This window comes from Pelobates fuscus, chromosome 5 (genome assembly GCF_036172605.1).
Source record: "Pelobates fuscus isolate aPelFus1 chromosome 5, aPelFus1.pri, whole genome shotgun sequence".
Lineage (NCBI taxonomy): Eukaryota > Metazoa > Chordata > Amphibia > Anura > Pelobatidae > Pelobates > Pelobates fuscus.
The window spans coordinates 12,776,931-12,783,856 of NC_086321.1; positions in this window are offsets into that span (position 1 = coordinate 12,776,931).

The window sequence follows — 6,926 nt, forward strand, 5'->3', positions numbered from 1 at the left end:
ATTCCATTCAGCTCTGGTAAGGCGGTCAGTTTTACAGAAGGGATTGAAATCTTGTGTCTTTTGTTAACTTGAAAATAACAAAATGGATTCTAGTCTGTTCAAAGTGGCTTCAGAATATACACTTTTAATTTCTATCATAGCACAAAATGTCTGCTGATATAAATACCCTGACATACCCCACTTGCCCCCCTAATAACGACAGACAACGAATATTGGATGAAACAGGCCACAGCATTTATTAAAACTTACAACTGTAGGACACATCCGAACTTTATTCTTTTCTTTTAATTCAAATATAAATAAACACATAAATATATATGCATACCATAATTAACATATAAACTAACACTTATTGCCCTACAGCCTCCAACTTAAATAACCGTCCTTGCCAACAAACATAACCAGGTGCCTATGCACCAAAACTTTACCCACTGGTGTCTCGCCCCCCCCTCCTCCAAACCAAAATTCCCATCATCTTAAATGCTCTTCCACCAGCCGGCTCTTTGCTCGGTGGGCACGTCCTATTCGGTAACTTGAAAGTTTACCTTACAGAGCAGGGGAGGTTGAGACCCACCTTGACCATCTCTTGACATTCCATCTGCTCTCCAACCCTGTTGGCAAGGACACGCTCACCGCCACAAACCCCGCTGTTTTACACCTAAAATCAGCGGGGAGCCCCACCACAACTAACCAAGGCCTGTTCCACCACTTCCTGCATGGCAAGACGAAAAAAGGTTGAGCCCAACCTCCACACCCACAAACTCTTAGGCTGGCACGTGTGCGAAACACTCTGGCAAACCAAAATCCCCTTACACTCAAAAACACACCTAGAGGCCCTCCAATTATTTTGTCATACGGCAGCACACCATGCTCTGATTATGGGGACGCTGCCAAAAGATACGGCAAATGACCTCTGACCAATCAAGTTTTTTTTTTTATTATTATTTATTTTATTGAATTTATTTATTTATTATTATTTTTATTTTTTTTGGAACTGTCTTAACATACAACAAATACCGAATAACGCATCCAGAATTTATTTCAATAATCTCACTTCTTTCCAGGAAACAAAACGGTAAATAAATTACCATAACTGAACATATATAACTTAACACATAGTGTCATAAAGTGCATAAACAACTAAAGCATGCACCAATACTCTCTTAGGGGCAGACGCCAAATACCACATTGGCATCGTCCCAAGCTCAATGCCCCCCCAGGGGATAACCCGAACCTTAGGGACCGGTGGGACAGTGGAAAACCTGTTCCAGGGAGGAGCCGAACACATTTCATACCTCCGGCACCAAACCAACGAACCTCCTCTCCAGAAGGCGCACAACCCAATAGCTCACCTCCCGGATGGACACCCGCATGCCACCTGGGAGTATAACCAGGAAAGAGACATCTAGAACTTTTCTGTTTCCAAGTGCACCCTGGGAATTGTTACTTGTACCCACGGAACTGGTACTCCTTTATCTACCTCAAAGGAAGGAATGGATGAGCCACCGCCGCTGAGAATTGAACCCACAACTCCCCAAGGATTGAACAAATTCCACGAAACCAGCATTACTTCACCGAGACATTTCATCATACCCCCTCCCGGTTCTTTGCGCCACGTGCCCTGACATACCCATCCTAAAAGCCTCCAAGGCAGCGCTAAACCGAAAGGAATGCCACAAGATTCCTTGCTGACAATCCCCAGAACCATCAGACTCCAGCGAAAGACCCAAAGAATTGGGAATGGGAAAGAAAAGATCCCATCCGCATAACCCAAAAGATGGCCCGTGCATACCGGGCGCAGCTCACAGTTCTCCACAAAGGAAAAGTGCAACAGCTGAACCGCCATACCCTTCCCGAAAAAACATCCAACCTGGATTGTCAAATACTTATAGTGATGATCCACATGGCCTACTAGGAATCACCAATACCCTAACATGCACAGCCCACAGGAGCATAGCGTCCAGGTGGCCTTGGAAACCGATCCACAGACCCATTCCGTCACTCTGCCAGACTGAGCGACCAGCTGTCCGCCGGGCAAGGTGTCCCATCCAGATCCGCCTGTGGGACGATTGTCCCTTAAGCAAGCGAAACACCGGAGGGAAGGAGGCTGTCAGCCGAGTAATGGCCTGAACAACCCCCCAAATTGTCAAAGCGAAACACTACCCTTAGATCCTGAAAAACGTGACTGCCAGACCTCCCCCACCACCAAAATGGGGAAAAGCTCCAAAAAGGCCAGATTCTTTGTGAGTCCAGAGATATGCCAACTGTCCGGCCACACAGGAGCACAGTCGCTAGAGCCCAGAATGCGTCCGTAAATAGGTGGAGGTCGGCGTCAGAAACCCCCGGCCCTTGCCCGCAGGACAGGCCACGATATGCAGCCAAGAAGGAGTCCCCAACAGCCAAAACATCCCGCAGCGGCCAAGTGAGCCGAATAAATGGCGAGGCCGGAGACCACGGCCGTCGCAGAGCCAGACGCCGGTTAAAAACCCGCCCCACAGGCATGATCCTACAGGCAAAATTCAGCTCACCCAGGTGCGACTGCAGGCAGCTGTCAGGGTACCTGAGGTCTCTACCTCCGAAAGAGGTAGAGACTTAGCAGTTTATCCTTCCGGCAGGGCTGCTTCCTCCATCCCTCGCGGCTCTCCTAGTCACCTGACATTACGACAGGGCCATGGATCCTGCAGGTACAAATGGTCAGCTTGGTTCTCCTGATCCTAGGTTTGACGCCATGGAGCATAGGATGGATCAGATGGCACTAGCACTACAGGCGTTACTTTCACGTCCTACTAATCCACCTGAGGAGATGCGTAATACCTCTGTTCCTCCTGTGGGTTCAGGGCTAGAGGTAGCTACTGTAGGTGCTTCTTCCCGAGTTACCCCACCTGTACGTTATGCTGGTTCTCCTGAGAGGTGTCGTGGCTTTTTGAACCAGATCAGTATTCATTTCGAGCTACAGCCCCGTTCCTACCCTACTGATAGGGCAAAAGTGGGATTTATTATCACCTTACTCATTGAGAAGGCTCTGAGATGGGCTAATCCGTTGTGGGAGAATGATAATCCATTAGTCTATAACTATAATGCCTTTGTAGCTGCTTTTAAAAGAACTTTTGACCCCCCTGGCAGGAAGGTCAATGCAGCTAGATTACTGTTGCGCCTTAGACAAGACAACCGAACACTTGTGGATTACGCACTAGAGTTCAGGTCTTTGGCGGCAGAGGTGAAGTGGAATGAACAGGCCTATATAGACGTATTTTTTAATGGATTATCCGATGTAATACTTGATGAGGTAGCGACAAGAGAGCTTCCCGAGAACTTGGAGGACTTAATTTCCTTTATCTCTCGCATTGACGAACGTCTAAGGGAGAGGCAGAACACTCGAGATAGAACCGGTAGATCTTCCTTTAGACTAGCTCCATCATTTCAAAGTCCTGAAACCAAAACTCCACAGTTTCCAGAACCTATGCAGTTAGGCCTTACTCGCCTGTCAGAGGAGGAGAGACAGTACAGGAGAAGGGAGGGACTGTGTATGTATTGTGGAGTCAGAGGTCACTTACGTTTGAACTGTCCCAGTCGTCCGGGAAACGCTCGCACCTAAGTTTCTCTAGAGGACAGACCTTGGGTGTTTCGATTTTGTCCTCTACTCATAACTACAAAGAACATAGACTCCTATTACCCGTCTCTTTAACTTGGGAGAGGGGAACCTTAGAGACTATGGCATTGATAGACTCCGGAGCTGCTGAGAGCTTTATCGATCAAGTTTTTCTCACCAAACACGCTATCCCATCCCAGTTAAGAAAGACACCCTTGGCTGTTGAAGCCATTGATGGTAGACCTTTAGTTGAGCCTGTGATTTTCCGGGAGACCACACCTCTTAACTTAACTACTGGTATTCTACACAAGGAGGAGATATCTCTACTACTCATTTCATCTCCTTCTGTTCCCATAGTCCTGGGATACTCCTAGCTTAAGAGACATAACCCCGTTATAGATTGGAAATCAGGGGAAATAGTTTCGTGGGGTCAGGGTTGTCAAGAGAGTTGTTTAAAGAAAGTGTCACCTCTCTGTAGTGTTAACACACTTAATAACTCTACCGACGCTACTAAATTACAGATACCGTCCTTGTATCTAGATTTAAAGGCGGTATTTGACAAAGGAAAGGCTGATACCTTACCACCACAATTTTGATTGCAAAATTAATTTACTTCCTGGTACTATGCCTCCCAGGGGTCATGTATACCCTTTGTCTACGAATGAGAACTTAGTCTTAGAGGAGTATATTCGTGAAAACCTAGACAAAGGGTTCATTAGGAGATCCTCCTCTCCTGCTGGGGCTGGATTTTTTTTTGTTAAAAAGAAGGATGGTTCTTTAAGACCCTGCATTGACTACCGAGGCCTGAACAAGATAACCATTAGAAATGCCTATCCGATTCCCTTGATCACCAAGCTTTTTGATCGATTAAAGGGTTCTAAGATTTTCACTAAGTTAGACCTTAGAGGTGCTTATAACTTGGTGAGAATTCAGCAGGGACACGAGTGGATGACTGCGTTCAATACTCGATATGGGCACTATGAGTATATTGTAATGCCTTTTGGTCTCTGTAATGCCCAAATGTATTTCAGGATCTAATTAATGAAGTTCTTAGGGAGTTTCAACATGACTGTGTTATTGTATACCTCGATGATATACTTATACATTCCAGGGATATTGAGACTCACCACGGACAGGTCAGAAGGGTTTTACACAAACTTCTTCAGCATGGCTTGTACTGCAAATTAGAGAAATGCAGCTTTGACCAATCCCAAACTACCTTTCTTGGTTACGTGATTTCTGGAGAGGGGTTTGAAATGGATCCGGAGAAGCTTCAATCCATTTTAGATTGGCCTTTACCTAAGGGTCTCAAGGCTATTCAGAGATTTAATGGTTTCTCTAATTACTACAGACGTTTCATTAAGGGATACTCCTCTATCATTGCTCCCATCACCAATATGACCAGACAAGGGGCTTATACTAAGAATTGGTCTACTGAAGCACTTCTGGCTTTTAAGACTCTCAAGGAGCTGTTTGCTTCCGCACCAATTTTAGTTCACCCTGATACTACTCTGCCTTTCCTACTCGAAGTTGACGCTTCTGAGACAGGTATAGGTGCCATTCTGTCCCAAAGGTTAGGTGTGGATAAACCATTACATCCATGTGGGTACTTTTCCAAAAAATTATCAGGTACTGAGAGCAGATATGACATTGGTGACAGGGAACTCCTAGCGGTTATCATGGCCTTAAAGGAGTGGAGACATTTATTGGAGGGGACTTTGCATTCTGTTACTATTTTGACAGATCATAAAAACTTATCCTATATTGGGGAGGCTAAACGATTATCATCGAGACAGGCTCATTGGTCTATATTCCTCACTCACTTCAACTACATACTCACATATAGGCCTGGTTCTAAGAATTCTAAAGCTGATGCCTTGTCTCGCCAATATGAACCTTCTGCCATATCTGAGCCGGTTTTGTCCTCTATAGTACCCAAGTGTAACATTATCGCTAACACAACTCTCAAAATCCATTCCCCGCTTCTTGATCAGATCAGGAGCTTGCAGCATCTGGCACCTAGACTGACTCCTGCGTCTAGACACTTCGTTCCTCCTGAACTCCAACTGGAGCTCTTACAGTGTCTTCACGAGAGTAAGGTGGCTGGCCATCCGGGCGTCCGCAAAACATATTCCTTGATCTCTAAGGATTTCTGGTGGCCTTCGTTACGGAGGGATATTAAGGATTTTATCGGAGCCTGTGAGGTCTGTACTAAGACTAAACTACCACATTCGCTTCCTTGTGGCCTTCTACATCCTCTGGAAGTTCCAGAGAAACCTTGGTCCTGTGTGGCGATGGACTTTATTGTGGATTTGCCTGTTTCGAAAAGGCACACTGTTATCCTCACGGTGGTTGATAGGTTTACCAAGATGGCACATTTCGTACCTTTACCTAAACTTCCGACTTCTCCTGAATTGGCGGAGATATTTGCTAAAGAAATTTTTCGCCTGCATGGGATACCTTCTGAAATTACTTCTGATAGAGGCTCCCAATTTGTCTCACGTTTCTGGAGATCATTCTGTTCTCAATTAGGCATCAAATTGAATTTTTCTTCCGCCTATCATCCTCAGTCTAACGGAGCTGCCGAACGTACCAACCAAAAAATTGAGCAATATTTACGTTGTTTTGTCTCCGAACACCAGGACGATTGGGTCGGTTTGATTCTTTGGGCGGAGTTTGCGCACAACAATCTCGTTTGTGACTCTACTCATTCAAGCCCCTTCTTCATGAACTATGGCTTTCATCCATCTATTCTTCCCTCGGTTTCTCCTTCCCAAGGAGTACCGTCGGTTGATGTCCATGTTGCCAATCTGAGGAAGTTGTGGGATCAGACTCGACAAATTCTTCTACACAATTCTATGCTGGTTAAGAGACACGCTGATAAACGTAGAAGGGCGGCTCCAAATTTTGTTCCAGGCGATAGAGTTTGGTTAAGTACTAGGAATATTCGGCTTAAAGTTCCTTCCATGAAATTCGCTCCTCGATATATTGGCCCCTACAGGATCTTGACTCGAATTAACCCAGTGGCGTATCGTCTAGCTCTCCCAGCTGCCTTACGCATCCCGAACTCCTTTCACGTTTCATTGCTGAAACCTCTAGTCTGTAACAGATTCTCCTCCTCGATCGCCCCTCCTCGCTCTGTTCAGGTGGAGGGTCAGGAGGAGTATGAGGTTAACTCCATCATCGATTCTCGTATCTCCCGGGGGAGGGTACAATATTTGGTTGACTGGAAGGGTTATGGTCCTGAGGAGAGGAGTTGGGTACCACAAGAGGATGTTCATGCTCCTCGCCTTCGCAGGGCGTTTCACTCCCGCTTTCCATCTCGCCCTGGTTCCTT